The following is a 22,916-nucleotide window of genomic DNA, read 5'->3' on the forward strand; positions in this document are numbered from 1 at the left end:
AGGTGGCTTGTGACCACCTAGAGGGGTGGGATATGGAGGGTGGGAGGGAGGGAGATGCAAGAGGGAAGAGATATGGGAACATATGTATATGTATAACTGATTCACTTTGTTGTAAAGCAGAAACTAACACCCCATTGTAAAGCAATTATACTCCAATAAAGATGTTAAAAAAAAAAGATTCCAAGAAGAACTCTGTGTGTCAGATTATATCAGAGCAAAGCAAAATAATCAGTTCGAAATTTTAATTCCAGTGCCAGGAGCTTCTGTACAATGCTTCTCCAGTTACTTTGACTTCCTCTCAATGGGAATAGTTTTGGCACAGTTACATACTGTCTTTTTTTGTCTAAAATTTTCCCAATGTAGTTCTTTGGTGAACTGTGTAGTAGGTTGCTACCTAAAATGACTGTCTAATATCCACTTTCCCATGAAGGAGTCTAGCCAAAGACCCTATAGAACAGATAAGAAGAACCCAATACAGAAATGTGTCAAATTGTGTTAAATATATATTGTTAACTACCAAGTCTTACACAACTAATTCACATAGAAAAATTAACTTTTCCTTTGTGGGACATAAAGAGTTCCTCTGTACACTTTAGTGAAGAATTAATTCTGAAGAGTTATATTTTTTACTCATTTTAATGTTATTTTTTCTTATTTTAACTTCGTTTGAAAACATTTATGGCCCATGATTTACTTTGCAGATAGTATGCTACACTTGGTAGTGTAAAGCTAAATGACAATGATTTTACCTAATAGGAGCTCATAATTTAATGAAGTGATTTGGCCTCCAAGGATGTATGTTTTGTCATTACTGGGAACTACATGAAAATGACCTAAATAATGGTAAAATGGTAGAAATTATACTGCTTTCTTACAGTTAAAATTATAAAATCAACACATTAGTAATAAGAACATAGATGTTGCAAAGTCGCCCGAAATGACTGCCTTTGGATTAAACTTATTAACACAGATAAAAATGAAGTGCAAGAATCCAATCAAAGATTATCAAACTTGACAACACAAGGAAAACAAAAAAGGATTTTCACTGTGCAAACTTTGTAAGTGCTCATCCTGGGGCTACTTAGAGGACAGTGTAACACAATCTAAGAATCAACTAGTCCAGTTTCACAGTCAGCTTCTCTCCTAATAGTAATGGAGGTAGATGCATATAACTGTTCCATTTTTTATATCATCCAGTCTAATCAACACTCTGATTATAATAATTTTAATATATGACATATTGAAAGAAAAACTAGTTTCTAAACTGACAATATAAGCTTGTAGGCTTTCAACAGCTATGCTACGCTTGGCAAATTAAACGTATAACTTTTTAAAATTAATAGATGATACTTTTTAGAGTTTTATATTTCCAAAGAGTTGTCATACAGTGCTTCCCTTGTCACAATTTTACCTTTTTTAACATTTTTCATTAGTGATACATTTGTTAGATTCGATGAACCAATACCGATGCATTATCATTAACGAAGTCCATAGTTTACATCATGGTTCACTCTTAGTGTTTTAAATTTCAATGGATTTTGACAAATGGATAATGCTGTGAATTCACTGTTATATCACAGAATAGATTCACTCACTGCCGTAAAAATGCCCTGTGCTTTACCTATTCCTCCTTCCCTGCCCTGATTTTACATTATCTCTATAGTTTTGCTTTTCCAAAAGTATCATATAGTTGGAATCATATAGAATGTAGCATTTTCAGACTGGCTTCTTTTGCTTAGAAATAATCATTTTAGATTCCTCCTGTGATTGAATCAAATTCAGGTCTAGTCACTTGATCCACAGCAAAGCCAATTTACAGATGCCAGGTTTTAGTGAAGGAAAGTATAGCATTTATTTCAGGGCACAAAGCAAGGTTAATGGGCAGCTCATGCTCAAAAGAGCCAAACTCCCCAGTGTCTTTCAGGCAAGGGTTTTTAAAGACAGTGTTGGGGTAAGTGTGGTAGGATGCATGATCAGCTTGTGGACAATTTTCTGATTGGTTGGTGGTGAGGTAATAGGGTGATATTGCGGAGATCTAAGTCATCAGTCTTCTGGCACCAACCAGTTTAGAGTCTATGTTCTTGTGGTCAGAAGTTTCCAATTGGTGGGGCCCTGGTTCCTGTAAAAACAACTCAAGAATGTGAGAGGGATTGTTATCTATATCCATCAAGGAGAAACAAATGGTCCTGTGAGTCTGTTTTATGGTTGATATTGTTTTAGTTATTATTCCTTTTCTTGCTTGACTGCTTTTTCTTTGTTTCTGGTTTTTTCTCTTCTCTAATCATTAAATCCTTGAGTTTGTGCTTTAGAACACAGGGAAGGAAGGCCTAAGAGACTCAGGTTTTTTTCTACAAACAAGAGGTAGGGGACACAGAGGTGGTTGTGTCCAAGAGGCCCAGAAGGTCCTGGTCAGTTTTACTCCATGTCTTTTTGTGGCTTGACACCTTATTTTGTTTTTTTCATAAACGAATAATATTCTAATGTATAGATTTATCACAGTTTTCTTATCTTTCAGTTTTCAGCAATTATGAATCAAACTACTACTAACATTTTAATGCAGGTTTCTATGTGAATATAAATTTCAACTCATTCAGATTTGCTGAACCGTATGAGAAAACTATGTTTAACCCTGTCAGAAACTACCAAACTGTCTTCCAAAGCAGCTGTACCATTTGCATTCCTTCCAGTAATGAATGACAGTCCTGTGGTTTAATTGTCATCAGAATTTGGTATTGTAAGTTTTGAATTTTAGTCATTCTAATAGGTGTATAGGGATACTCATTGTTTTGGTTTGTAATTTCCTAATGATATATTATGGGGAGCATCTTTTCAAATGCTTATTTGCTATCTTTACATCTTCTTTGATGAGGTTTTTTGGTCCATTTTTTAATTGGATTGATTCTTTTCTCATTGCTGAGTTTTTAAATTTTTTTGTATTTTGAGAATACAAGGACAACAAGTAATATTTTTTAATTTTACTTTTTTCTACCTCTTTTGGTTTTGTGTGTTTTCATGTTTCTACTTTCTCTCCTTAGTATATCAATTATACATTTTTTTTAAGTTAGCAATTGGTCCAGTGTTTGTAGTATAGATTTACAACTAATTTAAGTCCACTTTTAATTAACACTATACTGCTTTATGGGTAGTGCAGATACCATAAAACAGAGTGTTTCCACTTCCTCGCTCCCATCCCTTATAAAATTGTCATTCATTTCACTTATCCATAAACTATGAAAATACAGTATATTGTTGTTATTCTTAATTTGAACAAACTGTTCTCTGTTTATCAAATAAGAATAGGAAAAGAAAATATCGTATTTGTTTTCTAACACTTTCACTTTGTTTATGTAAATCCAAGGCTCTAGATTTTATCACTTCTTTCTGATTTCTTTTTATCATTTCTTGCAAGACAGGTCTAGTGGTGACAAATTCATGCATTATTTATTTGTCCAATGAAGTCTTTATTTCTTCTTTATTTGAAGGATAGTTTTGCCAGATATGCAATACGCAATTCTAGTTATTTTTTCTTTCAGTACTTTCAATATTTCACTCCACTATTTTTGCTTGCGTGATTTTTGAAGAGAAGTCTGATGTAATTTTTATACTTATTTCTCTGTTGGTAGAGTATCTTTCCCTCCTCTGGGTTCTTTCATTATTTTTTTGTTCACTTTTGGTTTTCTGCAGTTTGAATATGAAATTTCTAGGTAAAGGACTCCAAATTGTGCTCGGGTTGTTGAGTATTATTTCATGCTATTTCTGTGATGGTATATGATATGGCTCTTGACTTCCAAATAATGTGATATAGAAGAAAGTTCATGGAATTATAAATCAATGCTCTAGTTATTAGCCTCAGCTATACCATTATTAATCCTGTGAGCTTAGATAAACTTTTTAATATATGCCTACTTTTTCATAGGCCTATGTAAAATCAATAGATTGGCTTTGATATATCAGATTATTTCCAAATCTAAAATTATATAATTATGCATATCTCCTTGAACACTTCTAATTAGGAAATCTTCAATTTATTTGTGCCAATATAACATTCTGCTCTATTTTTTTTAGCATCCACAGACAAGTTTCATTTATATTTTAACTACATATAGATATTTCTCAGCATATGGCAGTCCGACAGCTGAATGTCATTATCAAGTAAAGTTTAAATCAGGGATGGATTTAATCCATGCTCTTTATAAAATAAGGTTAAATTTTTTTGAATGTGGTTCTACTTCTGGTCCCAACCTAACCCCCAGCCTAACTATATAAACTGACTGTGAGCAGTTCTGCTCCTGGTTAAAAACCTCTGTGTGATTTTTCAGGCTAGATCATAGGTCATTACAAAGTCTTTACCTGCCAGCTGCATGGGGGAAATTTGCCCTTCCCACAGCAGACTTGGTGTGAAACCAGTGCATGGCAGTCTCTAAAGGGAGTTGCAATTGAGGACTCAGGCCCCCCTAGTGGTCATGCTCTTGGCATACTTGTGGTCTTAGGTTCTTTGTCTGTGGCCAACTTAGAAGTCTTATTCTGGCTCCTCCCCCAAGCCTCTTTATGCAGCCTGGGGAGGCTGTGGGAAGGGGAAGCCTTGAGGACACCTTTCCCCACTCTGACTCAGTACCCAACACTTCTCCTCTCCTAGCCTTCACTCCTACTCCCTCCCCTGGCCTCAGTGCTGGAGCCTTTGTTGGGGCTTCCTCAATACTGAGAGACGCCCAGGTCTGTGCTGATCCACCCAACTGAACAGTGTGCCTTCCACGGAGGAAAGTGGAACAGGGGGAGTTGGGGCTTTCTCCAGTTTAGAACTTGATGTACCATCACCATAAGAGATCAAAGACTTAATTCTTTCATTTTTGACTTGTTGCTTTGATGGGCTACCCTGGGGCCTGATGGCTGAGCACTCTTTGTTTCTCTGCTGTCTCCCAACAACTCAGCTGAGCTTTGACAGCCTGGGAAGATGGGGTGAATCCATGGTGTACCCATCCTGCATTTCCTATTTAGGCAAGTGTGAGTAGGAAGGCTCCTATGATGCTTAGAAAAATCTCTTGTCATTGGTTTGCTTTCTATCAGATTAAACACACTTTTTATTCCTTACTCTCTAATGTTTAAGGTTGGAACACCACGGTGGAAAGGGATAGAAGTAAAATCAAAGTCTCGTTTGTTCTAATAACATGAAATACACATTTAAGAGGAAGAAAGGTCTTGGGAACACGAACAGTAAATCTGTAATGATTGAAAAGCAATGGAGGAAACATGTTTCAAGTGGTGGTGCGATTTCAAATATTTTCATAGTATAGTAATTACCAAATTTTGAGTTCATATAATATAACCATAAAATAAATTACACAGACTTTCTCTTCCATTCTGAATAGATGGTCATTTTCTCTGCTGAAACATTTCCAGTGAATGCACTTATTCATAAGATTGTCATCCTGAAATATGTTTCTTTATATTCAAACAATATTTACCTTTATGTAACATCTGTATTTAAAACTGTACTTTTATGCCTCTAAAATTTGTAGATTGAATCTATATCTAGCTGTTCAGGAAGACTTTCACAGATATTTTACGTGGTCCTGAGTCTTCTCCTTGTTAAATATGTGTACAATCTTCAATATTTTAAAGGCTCTGAACTTGCACTGTAGATTTTGACATACAGCTAGTATTGCAGGCTCACATGAAATTGGATTAACTGTAGAACATATAACTGTTGTAGTAATCATCCTTTAAAAGACATATGTGTATATATATATATATATATCTCAATATTTTTGTAATCTTTGGTAGTATGTTTCATGTAAGACTACAGCTTTTCTGGTGTAGTATATAAATAAACACTGAATTTCTTTGTTCTGTACCTTTGGCTGGGTTAGAATTAGTTTCCTTCTATTTTTCAATAAGGACTTTTCTTAATTGCAAAATTTTTGATATATACAAAGAATAGATGTAATCTATATATAGGTTTTGAAATAGATAATAACATGATATATGGATATAGATGTAGATATAGATCTCTATTTTTTAATTTTCTTGGTGAAAGAGGCTTTATGAGTGTTTTTAATATATAATATACATTACATTAAATATACAACATTTAGGTGTGTACTCTTCCGTTTGTATAATCTGGTGTGTGGAGAACACACAAAAATGCAATTTCCAAAAAGATGAGTAGTTTAATACTTGAGAAAGTGCAGAATTTTATCATAGCATGTAGGAAGAATGTATAATCCAGATGATAGGGAAATGGGAGGTGCATATCTCTCTTATCTCCAGATGAAATGATACATATTTGGCAACTTATTTATTTTATTTTTTTAAATTTTCATCCTGTTTTATTGAGATATGATTGACATACAGCACTGTATAAGTTTAAAGTGTGTAACATAAGGATTTGACTTAAATACATCATGAAATGATTATCACAGTAGGTTTAGTGGACATCCATCATCTCCTATAGATATCAAATTAAAGAAATGGGGAAAAATTTTTCTTGTGATGAGAAATCTTAGAATTTACTTTGTTAACAACTTTGATCTGTAACATACAGCAGTGTTAATTATATTTATCATGTTGTACATTACATCCCTAGTACTTATTTATCTTATAACTGGAAATTTGTAACTTTTGACTGCCTTCATCCAATTCGCCCTGCCCCTAACCACCTGCCTCTGATAACCACAAATCTGATCACTTTTTTTGGTGAGTTTGTTTGTTTTTGAAGTATAATTGACCTGTGACACTATGTTAGTTCCTGTTACACTGCATAGTGATTTGGTATTTCTATACTTTTCAGAATGATCACCAGGATAAGTCTAGTTACTATATGTCAACACACAAAGATACACCATAGTTATTGACTATGTTCCTCACACTGTACGTGTCATCACTGTGACTCATTTATTTGTAACTGGAAGTTTGCACCTCTTAATCTCCCTCCCATATTTCTCCTTCACCTGCTCCCTCCACCCTGGCAACCGCCTGTTTATTCTCTGTATCTATGACTCTGTTTGTTTTGTTATGTTTGTTCATTTGTTTCAGACAGTATTTGTTTTTCTCTGTCTGACTTATTTCACTTAACATAACACCCTCTACATCATCCATGTTGTCACAAATAGCAAGATTTCATTCTTTTCCATGACTGAGTAACATTCCGTGTGTGTATATATATATCTTCTTTAACCATTCATCTATTGATCGGCACTTGAGTTGCTTCTATATCTTGGCTATTGTAAATAATGCTGCACTGAATATAGGGGTGCATATATCTTTTCTAATTAGTGTTTTTGTTTTCTTCGGAAAAGTGTCTGGAAGTCAAACTCCTGGATCATATTGTAGTTATATTTTCAATTTTTTGAGGAATCTTCATACTGTTTTCCATAGAGGCTGTACCAATTTACATTTCCACAAACAATGGCACAAGGGTTCCTTTTTCTCCACATCCTTGCCAACATTTTTTATTTGTTGTCTTTTTAATGATGGCCATTCTGACAGGTGTGAGGTGATATCTCAGGGTGGTTTTGATTTGCATTTCCCTGATGTTGAGCATCTTTTCACGTGCTATTCCTTGTCTGTATGTCTTCTTTTGAAAATTGCCTATTCAGATCCTCAGCCCATTTTTTAATTGAGTTGCTTTCTGATGTTGAGTTGTATGAGATATTTGTATATTTTGAATATTAACTCCTTATCAGTTATATCAATTGCAAATGTTTTCTTCCGTTTAGTAGGTGACCTTCTCATTTTGTTGATAGTTTCCTACACTGTGAAAAAGCTTTTTAGTTTTAGTCCCATTTGTTTATTTTTGCTTTTGTTTCCCTTACCTATGGAGACATATCCAAAAAATTATTATTGAGACCCATGTCAAAATGTGTGCTACCTATGTTTTCTTTTAGAAGTTTTATGGCTTCAGGTCTTACATTTAAGTCTTTAATCCATTTAAAATTTACTTTTGTGCATGTTGTGAGAATGTAGTCCAGTTTGATTCTTTTGTATGTAGCTCTCCAGTTTTTCTAATACCATTTATTGAAGAGGCTGTCTTTTCTCCATTGTATATTCTTGCCTCCTTTGTGGGAGATTAATTGCCCATATAATGGCACCTTCTTTTAAATAATAATCATGTGAGTAATGACATATAGACACCTCTGGTTTAGCAGACATTACAATATGTATTTCATTAAAGAAATTTCATTGAAAAGCGATATTGAAATTTATATTGGTTACATTATCTGCTTGCATACTTATTCAAAATGCAGTAAGGAATTTTATCAAACCATTGCATAACCACTCAAGCTCTATCCAAAACTTTTCTTTCCTCATTCTTTACTCCTTCATCACTTCGGATATTTTGTCTTTTCTTACTTCACTATTTTCATATTTTATATCAATTTCATCATCTTCACCAAGAGGAATCTACACATTTGTATAAAAACCAATAACATTCGGTCTTAGTACCTCTCACTTATTTCAGATTCTGCAGAACAAATGTCTAGAATCATCATGTCCAACATGGTAGCAATTTAACTTCATATGGCTATTTAAATTTAAATTATTTAAAATTTAAAAATTAAAAATTTGGTTATTTATTCACAGTACTCATATTTTATTTTATTTTTTATTTATTTTTTTATTTTTTTTTGCGTTACGCGGGCCTCCCACTGTTGTGGCCTCTCCCGTTGCGGAGCACAGGCTCCGGACGCGCAGGCTCAGCGGCCATGGCTCACAGGCCCAGCCGCTCCGCGGCATATGGGATCTTCTCAGACCGGGGCACGAACCCGTGTCCCCTGCATCAGCAGGCGGACTCTCAACCACTGCGCCACCAGGGAAGCCCACAGTACTCATATTTTAAATGCTCAATAACCACATATACTTCCTAGGTACCATATTGGACAGTGCAGATTATAGAACATTTACTCAATTTAGATAGAGCCGGACAGCACTTGTGGACAATAAATGGACAAACCCAGGGTTCTACCTATTAGGAGAGTATTGAATGTAAATAGTGTCATGTGTTTTCCTCTCACACAAAACTTAGTTGATCGAATTATTAATTGCTTTTAAAATGCAAGTTATGATGTAACTCAGTTATATCAAACAGTGATTTATAGTTTAGACTTTAAATTTAATGAAATGTTTTCCATTAATGAAATAATTTTTTATATATTATCAAATAAGTATAAAAGTTTAGAATAAATGAACTAGAAAGTGGTTTTTCAATTATAACTCAATAACAAAAGCACATGATTACTCTTAAGAAATAATGTGGGCCCACTATGTGGTACACCAGAACAAATATAACATTGTAAGTCAACTATACATCAATAAAAAAAATTTTTTTTAAGTGTAAGTGGTGGATTTCTTTTTTTAATTTTTTTAATTATTTATATTTCTTTTCTTTTTTTTTTTTTTTTTTGCCTGTGTCAGGTCTTAGTTGCAGTACGCAGGATCTTTGTTGAGGCATGCGGCATCTTTCGTTGCAGTCTGCAGCCTTCTCCCTAGTTGTGGCATGCAGGTTTTCTCTCTCTAGTTGTGGGGTATGGGCTCCAGAGCACATGGTCTCTGTAGTTGTGGTGTGTGGGCTCCAAAGGACGTGGGCTCTGTAGTTTGCAGCACATGGGCTCTCTCGTTGAGGCATGCAAGCTCAGTAGTTGTGGCCTGCGGGTTTTCTCTCTTAGTTGTGGTGTGTGGGCTCCAGCGCACGTGGGCTCTGTAGTTTGCAGCATGCGGGCTCTCGTTGAGGCATGCGAGCTCAGTAGTTGCGGCCTGCGGGTTTTCTCTCTCTAGTCGTGGTGTGTGGGCTCCAGGGCACATGGGCTCTGTAGTTTGCAGCATGCGGGCTCTCTCATTGGGGGATGCAAGCTCAGTAGTTGTGGCATGTGGGTTTTCTCTCTCTAGTTGTGATGCGTGGACTCCAGGGCACGTTGGCTCTGTAGTTTGCAGCATGCAGGCTCTCTCATTGAGGCATGCAAGGTCAGTGGTTGTGGCACACAGGCTTAGTTGCCCTGTGGCATGTGGGATCTTAGTTCCCTGACCAAGGATCAAACCCACATTCCTTTCATTGGAAGGCAGACTCTTTACCACTGGACTGCCAGGGAATTCCCAGGTAGATTTCTAAACTTTCCAAGTAGTTTCACTGATCTAAGTTTTGCTACTTTTGCTCACACCACATTGTCTTGAATGCTCTAGCGTTATAGTAAGTCCTGAAATAAAATAGTTTTACTACTCCAACAATAACAAAAAAAGAAATAATGAGGTCCCATCACAAAACAATTAAATCAGAATCTCTTAGGGAGGGAGCTGTATATCAATATAGCCCTATTTTTAAAAATTTCCACAGATGATTAGAATATGTAGCCTTGGTTGAGAACAAGTAAAGCAGAGAATCTTGTCACTGTAGGCCTCTTAGATTAAATTTGAACATCATCTTGATTCCTCATAGTTCTGGAATTCACTCATGGTCATTCATTCTACTCTTTCCATATATTTATATATGTATGTGTATATTTACATTTATGCATACATACATATGCATATATATATATGCATATATACGTGTAAGACACATTATATTAGCCTAATCTGTTTTTAAAACTACTTATGTGTTTTAAAAAATTTTTGTTTTTAGGTGGTTTTAGATTTATAGAAATGTAACAAAAATGGTACAGACAATTCCTGTACACCCTCTCTTGTTTCTCCTATTGTTAACCTCCTACATTACTATGATACATTTGTCACAATTATTGAATCAACTTGATACATTTTTTCAAAAATTTTAATACTTTATATAAAAATTTTTATACATTGTCATTGTACAGAGTATATGTATATGCATATGCATTTTTTATTGAATGAAAGATTCTTTAAATTCCATAGTGCTTTACATTTTTCAAAAGTTTCACACACATGATTTCATATAATCCCATGATAACACTTTTTTCTTCCTCTACCCCTATATTGTCCCTCCCTCCTTCCCTCTCCCCAATAGTAACCACTAGTTTGTTCTCTATATCCTGTGAGTCTACTTCATTTTTTTAATCCACTTGTTTGTTGTATTTTTTAGATTCCATGTATAAGTGATATCGTACCATATTTGTCTTTCTCTGTCTAACTTATTTCACTTAGAATAATTCCCTCCAAATCCATCCGTGTTGCTGTGAATGGCAAAATTTCTTTCTTTATCATGGCTGAGTAGTATTCCATTGTATATATATATACCACTTCATCCTAATCTATTTAGCTCTTGATGGACACTTAGGATACTTCCATAATTTTGCAATTGTAAATATTTTTTCTGAAGAGGAAGTGCAGATGGCTAACAGGCACATGGAAGGATGCTCAGTATCACAAATCATCAGGGAAATGCAAATCAAGACCACGATGATATACCACCTCACACCTGTCAGAATGGCTGTCCTCAAAAAGAATGCAAATAACAAATGTTGGCGAGGATGTGGAGAAAAGGGAACCATTGTTCACTGTTGGTGAGACTGTAAATTGGTGCAGCCACTGTGGAAAAAGTATGGAGGTTTCTTAAAAATCTAAGAATAGAACTACCATATGATCCAGCAATTCCATTCCTGGGTATATATCTGAATAAAACCAAAAACACTAATTTGAAAAGATACATTATTATTAACTAAACTCCATACTTTATTCAGGTTTCACTCGTTTTTCCCTAATGTCCTCTTGCTGTTTCAGGATTTCAGCTAGAATATCCCATTACATTTATTTATCATGTCTCTTTTGGTTCCTCTGGGCTATAACAGCTTCTCAAATTTTTCTTGTTTTTCATAATCCTGACAGTTTTGAGAATTACTGGTTAGGTATTTTGTAGAATGTTCTTCCATTGGGATTTGTCTGATGTTGTTCTCATGGTTAGACTGGATTTCTGAGATTGGAAAGGAAGACCACAGGGGTGAAGTACCATTTTCAACACAGCTTATCAAGAGTACATGCTGTCATTTAAACTTATTGCTGATGATGTGAACCTTGATCATTTGACTGAACTAGTATTTGTCAGATTTCTCCACTGTAAAGTTATTCTTTAATACCCCCTTTCCAAACTGCACTCTTTAGAGGAAGTCAATATGCACAAGCCACACTTAAGGAGAAGGGTGATATGCTTATCCTTCTTCAGAGGGAAGAATCTACTCTGAAATTCGTTTGCATAGGAGATTTGTCTATTCTTTACCATCTATTTATTCGATTATGTATTTGTATTTGTTCAGTTCTGATGGCTATTCATTTTACATGTTTAATTATAATCCAACAGTAATTAACTTTGTTATTTAGATTGTTCCAGCTTTGGCCATTGAGAACTCTCAGTTGGACTCTGAGTCCCTTTAGCATATTCCTACTTTTGAGGATTTTTATTTGCTTGTTTTTAATGTTCTTTATTCTCTGGTACTACAAGATGCTCCAGGCTCATCTTGCCTATTCCGTTCCATAGTCTAGAATCAACCATTTTTTTTTAACAAGTGAGTTCCTTTTATTGGAAAATGGAATAGACCTGGATGATAGCTGTGCTCTTTGCTACTGGGGTGCCCTTACTTTTAGGCCCTCTCAGCTGACAGAGCAAGGAAATACAAGTGTGTATATGAACTGGTGTATATACACATATACAGATATTTCTGTATGTAATCATCTGTTTCCATATTAAGTGAAACATGAGTTCATACTGACTGTCTCCAGTTCTAATCCATTTCAACATGGATCATTCTAATCTCCTCCCCTTGATTGTCTGTGACCTTCACTCCAACAGTGAGAAACCTGGACCTGACCATTCAGTATCCATTCACTTATTCAGTTTCAGCAGACAAGTACCATGTTTTCAGAATTGTTCACTGATACCTGTGTGGAAAACAACCATACCAACTAAAGTACAGTGCTTATGGACAGTTTTTTGTTTTTTAGTTTTTTTTTAATTCCTGTCTTACAGACTCCACTCACTTCCAAAGTTTCTCAGGTCAGCACCTTTCCCCTGAAAGGTGAATTCCCTTCATTGATGTTGTTTCATACATTTGTAACACAGTTAGATTCTTTTGTCAGATTCTGCACTCCAGCTTCCTATTCCCAGGCCTCTTGAATCATTTTTTAATAGTTTGCATACATTACTAAGGTTTTTCTGTCTTTCTATAAAGTTCTATGAATTTTGACAAATACTTAATAGTTGTATTTCCCATTAGAGTACCCTGTATTTTACCCTTTCAAGCCTTCCCCTTCTATCTGGCAACCACTAATCTATTCCATTTTTATTTCATTTCAGGAATTTTCTTCAAGTTCACTGATTTTTCTCCCTATCTTGTTGAGTCTACCGATGAATCAGTAAAAGGTATTTTCATTTCTTTTACATTTGTTTTTGATATCTAGGATTTCCTCCCCTCCCCTTTTACTTATTGTTTTATATCTCTGTTGACATGACCTATTTAGACTTGCATGTTGCCAACCTTTCCCATCAGAAATATTAATGCATTAATCATAGTTACTCTAAATTCTCTATTTGATAGCTCAAGATCTGTGTTATATCTAAATCTAGTTCTGGTAATTGCATTGTCTCTTCAGACATATTTCTTTTTGCCTTCTGACATGGCTTATAAGTTTTTGTCAAAAACCTGACATGTTCTATAGAGTAATATTTACTGAAAAAAGAGACCTTTAGAGTGAAGTTTTATATTCATCTTTCTAGAAGTTGGGCTGTGTTGCATGCTTGTTGGAATTACAGGCACCAGAAACTTCAAATTGCATTAGTGGGCTTGTTTTTTTCCTCATCTTTTGGCCTTGGAGTTTCTCTCCTTTTAAAAAAAAATCATAGTTGACTTACAGTATTATATTAGTTTCAGGTGTACAGCAAAGTGATTCAATATTTTTGTAGATTATACTCCATTTAAAGTTATTACAAAATAATGGCTGCATTTCCTTGTGCTCTATGATATATCCCTGTTAATTAGTTATTTTTTATGTAGTAGTTTTTATGTCTTAATCTCATACCCTCATCTTGCCCTTTTCCCTTCCCTCTCCCCACTGTTAACCAGTAATTTGTTTTCTATATCTGTGTCTGTTTCTGTTTTGCTGTATGCATTCATTCGTGTTATCTTTTAGATTCCACATATAAGTGATAATATAGAGTGTGCATGTGTGTATATATATATATTCTACATCTTCTTTATCCGTTTGTCTCTTGATAGACACTTGCGGACACTTTTGTTGCTTTTGTATCTTGGGTATTGTAAATAAAGCTGCTATGAACATTGGAGTGAATGTATCTTTTCAAGTTACTGTTTTCAGGGTTTTCTTAGATAAATACCCAGGAGTAAAATTGCTGGGTCATAGGTAGTTCTATTTTTAATTTTTTGAGGAACCTGAATCTGGGAAAAATTGTAACTCCATCATTATTAGAAAGATGTGACACTGTGTGTCTTCTGAGACTAGGTGCAAACAGTAAAGAGACTTCAGCAATGGGACAATGAGTGATTGAGGTTGTTAAACAATGGTAAATTATAAGAAAAATCAACTACAAAAATGTATCAGGGAAGATGGGTCACAAAAAATGTGAGGTCAGTTTTCAGTTTTTATTATGATGGTCATGGTGGGTGTTATTGAAATGATATTTGGTCAAAGACCTGAAATGGGGGAAGGAGTTAATGAAGTGGATAATTGTTTTCATTAAAAATCTAGAAGCTCTATTTTGTCTTTTTTTTTTTAACTTTGTATATTACATGGGAGTATAGTTGATTAACAATGTTGTGCTCGTTTCAGGTGTACAGCAAAGTGATTCAGTTATTCATGTATCTATTCTTTTTCAAATTATTTTCCCATTTAGGTTGTTACATAATATTTTGTTTTAAGACCTTCTTGTATTTTGAATTCCAATCCATCAGGATACCTGACTATATCAAGTGTTCCTGATCATGTCTCTTAGCAACTATTATAAAATTGGTCTGCTTGCTTTAAGAAGGTTTTTTTTTTTTTCTTTGTATTCTATAGCTCATCAAATACAATATGCAACCAAATTCCAACACTGGCCCTAGATTGCAGAGTTAAATTGTTTGTACTGAGATCCCTTTCCCCTAGTTTCTGTATTATATCAATATCTGCACTAACTTGTTTTTTAAAAGCTCAGTAAAGTATCGTGGGATATATTGGGCATTCAATATATGTTAATTCATTACTTTTTATCTTTCTCCTTGTACAATGTTTCTTCTACTTTGGGGACTTTATATTTTTTCTCACCATTTGTCAATTTGGCAAATTGAGATGAAAAAATATTGAGTATATTCAAACTCAAAAAATGACTTTTATAATGCATCAAATTCATACTAGAAGCAAGCAGTCTAGTTCTCTCATTGTAAACCAGTGTTTCAAACACTGTGGTGTAATGACCACCTGTGTCTGAATCATCTAGGTCATGTGTCATAAATGTGAGCTCCTGGGCTCCACCCAGTCTTACTTTATTACAAGATAGGTGGTAAGCATAAGATTTTTAACAAGCTCTCTGGACAGTTCTGGTGTACAGTTATGGAGCTGTTACTTAAAATTTTCTACATGGAATTGAGCAGATATTGGATACAGTGTATAGTGGAATATTTATTTCTTAACATTTGCTAACCCTCATCATAGGACAATGTAATAAATAGATATTTCTAGTTTGCTTTTATTGTTTGTGGAAACAAAATGGAAATTTAAATGCTGGTTCTTTGGTTTGGCTCTTTTTCAAATGGTAATAATCTCGTCATTGTTGTTCACAATTATATATTCAACACACACTTTTTTATTATACTTAAAAAATACTGTTAGGCATAATTGTGTTTGGTGAAAAAAGTTTTATAAAGTTTACTGTTTTCAGCATATAGCAGCAGCACAGCAGACTGTAAATACAAATATTATTACATGGCTCAAGTTGTGTTGAGTGCAACATTTTCAGAAAACATTAATAGATGTGCAGAAATATAATAATCAAATGTTATGTAAGGCTATATATTTATGAAACATCAGATTTATAATAATAGAATTATTATTATTTAATGGAAAACTTTTCCACATCTTTTATATGTTTATAAGCATTGTGAACTCCAATAAGAATACAGAGTATCCAGCACTCCTCACACTTATCATGATAAAAGAGCACCCTGTCACCACATAATTGTGCTCCTTTCCTTTAGCAACTTTCAGCTTTCACATGAAACAATTTTGGAGAACACTTGTCTATTGCCACTGTTCTATTCCATATTTTGCACATATTTTCTAATACCTGGTATATTTTTTAAAATTTATTATATTGAAGTAAAGTTGATTTACAATTTGGTGTTAGTTTCTGGCATGCAACAAAGTGATTCAGTTATACATATGTAATAGTTTACATTTCCTAATCCTAAACTCCCAATCCCTCCCTCATCCCCCTCCCCTTTGGCATCCACCAGTCTGTTCTCTATATCTGTGAGTCTGTTTCTGTTTTGTAGACAAATTCATTTGTGTCATATTTTAGATTCCACATGTAAGTGATATCGTACGGCATTTGTCCTTCTCTGTCTGACTTACTTCACTTAGTACAATGATATCTAGGTCCATCCATGTTGCTGCAAATGGCATTGTTTCATTCTTTTTTATGGCTGAGTATTATTCCATTGTATATACATACCACATATTCTTTATCCATTCATCTGTTGATGGACATTTAGGTTGTTTCCATGTCTTGGCTATTGTAAATACTGCAGCTATGAACATTGGGGTGCATGTATCTTTACGATTCATAGTTTTGTCGGGATATATACCCAGGAGTGAGATTGCTGGATCAACTCTATTTTTAGTTTTTTGAGGAATCTCTATACTGTTTCCCATAGTGGCTGCACCAATTTACATTTCCACCAACAGTGTAGGAGGGTTCCTGTTTCTACACACCCTCTCCAGCATTCATTATTTGTAGACTTTCTAATGATGGCCATCCTGACTGGTTTGAGGTGATACTATATTGTAGTTTCAATTTGCATTTCTCAAATAATTAGTGATGCTGAGCATCTTTTCATGTGCCTATTGGCCATCTCTATGTCTTCTTTGGAGAAACGTCTATATAGGTCTTTGCCCATTTTTTGATTGGGTTGTTTGTTATTTTGTTATTGAGTTGTATGAGCTGTTTGTATATTTTGGAAATTAAGCACTTGTTTGTCACCTCATTTGAAAATATTTTCTCCCATTTCATAGTTTGTCTTCTTATTTTATTTATGGTTTCCTTTGCTATGCAAGAGCTTATAGGTTTGACAAGGTCACATTTGTTTATTTTGCTTTTACTTCTATTGTCTTGGGAGACTGCCCTAAGAAAACTTTGGTATTATTTATGTCACAGAATGGTTTGCCTGTGTTCTCTTCTATGAGTTTTCTGATGTCATGTGTTATATTTAAGTTTGTAAGCCATTTTGAGTTTGCTTTTGTGTATGGTGTGAGGGTGTGTTCTAACTTCATTGATTTATATGTAGCTGTCCAGGTTCTCCAACACCACTTGCTGAAAAGACTGTCATTTCCCCATTGTATATCCTTGCCTCCTTTGTCAAAGATGAATTGACTATAGGTGTGTGGGTTTATTTCTGGGCTCTCTATTCTGTTCTAATGATCCATATGTCTGTTTTTGTGCCAATACCACACTGTTTTGATTACTATAGCTTTGTAGTATCATCTGAAGTCTGTGAGGTTTATGCCTGCAGTTTTATTCTTTTTCCTCAGGATTGCTTTGGCAATTCTGGATCTTTTATGGTTCCATATAAATTTTAGGATTGTTTGTTCTAGTTCTGTGAAAAATGTCATGGGTAATTTGATAGATATCACATTAAATCTGTAGATTGCTTTGGGTAGTATGGCCATTTTAACAATATTAATTCTTCCGATCCAAGAGCATGGGATAGCTTTCCATCTCTTTAAATCATCTTCAATTTCCTTTATTAATGTTTTATATTTCTTAGCATACAGGTCTTTCATCCTTGGTCAGGTTTATTCATAAGTTTTTTTTTTTGGTGCTATTTTCAAAGGTATTGTTTTTTCTTAAATTCCCTTTCTGATATTTCATTGTTAGTGTAAAGAAATACAACCGATTTCTGTGTGTTAATCTTTTATCCTACTACCTTGCTGAATTCATTTATCAGTCCTTGTAGTTTTTGTGTGGAGCCCTTGAGTTCTCTATATATAGTATCATATCATCTGCACATAATGAAAATTTTACCTCTTTCCTTCCAATTTGGATACTTTTTATTTATTGGTATTTTAGTAATGTGTTGTTTTTTTCCCATGTAATAGGTTTTTTTCTCATTTCTTTTCTTATGATTGATATCTAGTTTCATGCCTTTATAAACAGAAAATATGCTTGAAATAACTTCTATCCTCTTAAATTTGTTTAGGTTTGTTTTGTGTCCTATTATGTGTTTAATCTTAGAGAATGTTCCATGTGCACTTGAAAAGAATGTTTATTCTGGTTGTTTTGGATGTAATGTGCTGAAAATATCAATTAAGTCTAACTTTTATTGTGTCATTTAGAATCTCCATTGCGTGAGTGATTTTCTCTCAGGAAGATCTGTCCATTGATATCAGTGGGGTGTTAAAGTCTCCTAATATTATTGTATTCCCATCAGTTTCTTCCTTTATATCTTGTTTTATGTATTTGGGTGCTCATATATTGGGTTCATATACATGAATGAATTTAATATCCTCTTCTCCTATTGATCCTCTTATCATTATATAGTGTCATTTTTGTATTTAGTTTTAAAGTCTATTTTGTCTGATAAGAGTATGGCTACCCCCACTTTCTTGTCATTTCTGTTTGCGTGAAATATCTTTTTCCATCCCTTCACTTTGAATCTATGTGTGTCCTTTGCCCTAAAGTGGGTCTCTTCTAAGGCAGCATATTGTAGGCTCTCTTTTTTTTTAATCCAATCTACCACTCTATGTCTTTTGATTGAATCATTTAGTTTCTTGACATTTAAGGTAATTATTGATAGATATCTATTTATTGCCATTTTAAACCTTGTTTTCCAGTTCATTTTGTATTTCTTCTTTGTCCCTTTCTTTTTGTGGTTTATGATTTCCTGTTATATTATGCTTGTGTTCTCTTCTTTTTGGTTTTTGTAAGTCGATTTTATATTGATAGATATCTATTTATTGCCATTTTAAACCTTGTTTTCTGGTTGATTTTGTATTTCTTCTTTGTTCCTTTCTTTTTGTTTTTGCTTTTCCTTTTGTGGTTCAATGGTGTTCTTTTGTATTATGCTTTGTTCTCTTCTTTTTGGTTTTTGTGAATCTATTGTGTTTTTGATTTGTGGTTACCCTGTTTTTCACGTATATTAAGCCCTTCCTATATCTACTTGCTTTAGACTGATAGTCTATAGGCTCAAACACATTTTTTTAAACAATCTGTATTTTCTTACTCTCCTTCCCCACATTTTATGATTTTGATATCCTCTTTACATCTTCATGTTTATCATTTTGCTGTTCATTGTTGTTATCACTGCTTTCACAGAAATTTTTGATTTTTTAAATAATCTATGTACTGGCTTATTTAAGTGGTTTACTTTCCAATTGTGATTTTCTCTTTCTTATAGATTCTTCCTTATTTTCTATTCAGAGAAGACCTTTCAATGTTCGTTTTAGGGTAGGTTTAGTATTGCTATATTCCTTTGGTTTTTGCTTGTCTGAGAAATCCTTTATCTCCTATTCTAAATGGATAATCTTGCTGGATAGAGAATCCTAGGTTGCAAGTTTTTCCCTTTTAGGACTTTCAATAAATCTTGCCACTCCCTTCTGGGCTGCAACGTTTCTGTAGAGAAATCAGCTGATAGCCTTATGGGGGTTCCCTTGTCATGAACTCTGTTTTTCCCTTGCTGCCTTTAGAATCCTCTATCTTTAACTTTTGCCATTTTAATTATAATGTCTTGGTGTAGGTCTGTTTCAGTTCATCTTGTTTGGGACCTGCTGTGCTTCCTGTACCTGGACATCTGTTTCCTTCTTTAAGTTTAGGAAGTTTTCAGCCATACATTCTTCAAATACTTTTTCTATCCCCTTTTCTCTTTCTTCTTCTGGGATCCCTATTACACATAGATTGGCATGCTTGATATTATCCCATAGGTCTCTTATATTGCTTTATTTTTTAATGTTTTTTTTAATTTGGCTTTCTGACTGCTGTTCTGATTGGCTGATTTACATTATTCTATCTTCCAGATCCCAATAATACACATTATTCAATTTGCTATATATTGCCTTTAGCTCAGTTTTCATCTCAGCAAATTTTTCTAAATTTCCTTGATTCCTCTTTATAGTTTCTAGTTCCTTTTTACAGTAATCTGCATTTCTATTGATAGCCTTTCTTAATTCCTTCAGTATTTTCATTACATTCTTTTTGAACTTGGTGTCTATTAGACTGAAGAGGTCTGTTTCATTGTTTTTTCAGGGAACTTCTCTTGATCTTTTAACTGGGAGTGGTTCTTCTGCTTTTTCATTTTACTTATATTTCTCTTGCTCTGTGTGTTTAGGAGAAACCATTATCTACTGTGGTCTTGGAGGGCTATTTTTCTGTGGAAGCATCCCTGTGTTGCCTGCGTGAGTTTAATATTTTTGGTGTAAGGGCTCTTTTTAGTATGTGCACCTGTTGCATCTTTCCTCAATGTGTGCTGGCTGTTATCCCCTTGATAGGGGGTGTGACTGGTGATGTGATGACCAGAGCCTGCACTGGCTATCAAGTAGGGTCTCCTGTTTGCTTTGTGGTTATCACCACCCTGTTCCAGGCAGGGTCTGCTCCCCAGTTGTTGGAGTAGAAGACCCCAGATCCATTTCTGAAATGCAGTGTAAAGTAGGCGGAACTGGAGCACTCCCCCTGGAAGAGGAGCCATTAAGTATTCCTCTGCAGGAGCTGTCCACTGGTGAGTGCACTCTGTGGTGTTACCTGAAACCCATTGTGCAGGCTCACAAAGTACACTGTTGTTGGCACTGTCCTTTGCCCTGCCTCAACTGGGAATGCAGGCAATAGGCCCTTGTGAACTTCAGGTGCTGCATTCACAAAGCCACCAGCACAGAGCCATAGGCTTAGATCCACTGAAATTAGTTACCAGGACTGCAGTAGTAGCACACCTGGCCCCACCATGGAAGCTATGGAAGCAGCCCAGACCCTGACCCCGCTTCCATGTGCCTGCACTTGGTTAGCCCACAAATGCTAACTCGGGACCCGCCCCAACCACAGGGGCACCTGTTGTCCACTGTGATGTCCTGAAGTCACTGAGTTTACAATGCTGGCGGCGGTGGCATGAATCTGCCAATCACACAGCCATAGGAAGAGGGCTCATGTTTCAGCCCTGACTCCTACGTCACACAGCTCCTGGGGATCAGCTTGGGTTTCAGCCGCACCTCCACATGTGGGCAAATCACTGGCACTTGCGCACTCCCAGAACTCCTAGAAGCTGCACCACACCCACTGGGAGCACGTTGAGAAAGAGGCTGCTGTGGCAGGGTCCACCCCTCCCTTCACATGCTGCTTTACTTTTATGGTGGGTTCAGGCTTCTTCAGCATACACCCCCGGTTGTGGCTCATACCACACTCCAGCCCCTACAGGCTGTCTCCAATGCAGCCAACCCCAGTCCTCTCCCCAGGTCTGTCCTCTGAAGCCCAAGTTTCAGCCCCCACATGCACCAGTGGATGCGACCCTCTGGCTGGGGAGTGCAGAGAGGTGACACCAACCATCTGTTCAGGTCTCTCTCTGTTCTGCCTACTGCAGACCATCAGCTGTGTTCTTCTCCAAGCCTCTGAAGCTCGCTTTCTGTCCTGAATGATCTCCTCACCGGAAAAGGGGCTTCCCAGGGTGAGGGAACCTTTCCTCTTCCACATCTCCCTCCTAGGGGTACAGGTCTCATCCCAATTTTTTTTTTTCTTTTGTCCTACCCAGTTACATGGAGATCTTTCTTGCAATTTTGGCTAGCTGAGATCGTCTCCCAGCATTCAGTAGGTATTCTGTGAGAACTGTTCCAAATGTAGATGTATTTTTGATGTATTTATTGAGGAAGTGAGCTCCAAGACCTGCTATTTCACCGTCTTGATTGGAACCCCCCATATTTTGTATTATGGTCTGAATGTCTGTGTCCCTGAAAAATTCATATGTTGGGATCCTTATGTACAATGTGATGGTGTTAGAAAGAGGGGCTTTTAGGAGGTGCTTAGGTCATGAGGATGGAGCCCTCATGAGTGTTACAAAAGAAATTCCACAGAGCGCCCTACATCCTTCCATCATGTGAGGATACTAGAAGTCTACAATCCAGAAGAGGGCCCCTCACCTGATCTTGCTCACAGTCTGATCTCAGACATTCAGCATCCAGAACAGGGAGCAATACATTTCTGCTGTTTTTTACCCAGTTTGTGGTATTTTGTTATAGCAGGACAGGCAGACTAAGATATTTTGATATCTGAAGTTTTAGTTTTATTCATAATTCATTGATATGTGTTATCAATATACTGTAAATGGCACACTTTCTTTATAGAGATATTTATTTTCATTTGGTAACAAGCTTAATTCTTGTTATTGCTATTAAATTCTGATTTTATGCTCTTAAATTCAGTAAGTTTATCTATTTTATAAACTCATTAAATGTAAGTGCTATAATAATTACATTCATGGCAAGGCACATAGATTTTTAAATGTATCACAAGATATTCTCCATGACTTTCATTAATTTTAGACATTTAATTATGAACCAGAGACTTTCTTGAATAGGTTAATCTGCATTCTACTTTTTACAAAGATGTAGATTGAAATGCTGGTATCTGCTGATATCTAATTGACTGAATGATATTATTTACATTTAAAAGTTTATTTGGGGCTTCCCTGGTGGCACAGTGGTTGGGAGTCTGCCTGCCGATGCAGGGGACACAGGTCGTGCCCCGGTCCGGGAAAGTCCTACATGCCGCGGAGCGG

This window comes from Physeter macrocephalus, chromosome 4 (genome assembly GCF_002837175.3).
Source record: "Physeter macrocephalus isolate SW-GA chromosome 4, ASM283717v5, whole genome shotgun sequence".
In the NCBI taxonomy this organism is placed as follows: domain Eukaryota; kingdom Metazoa; phylum Chordata; class Mammalia; order Artiodactyla; family Physeteridae; genus Physeter; species Physeter macrocephalus.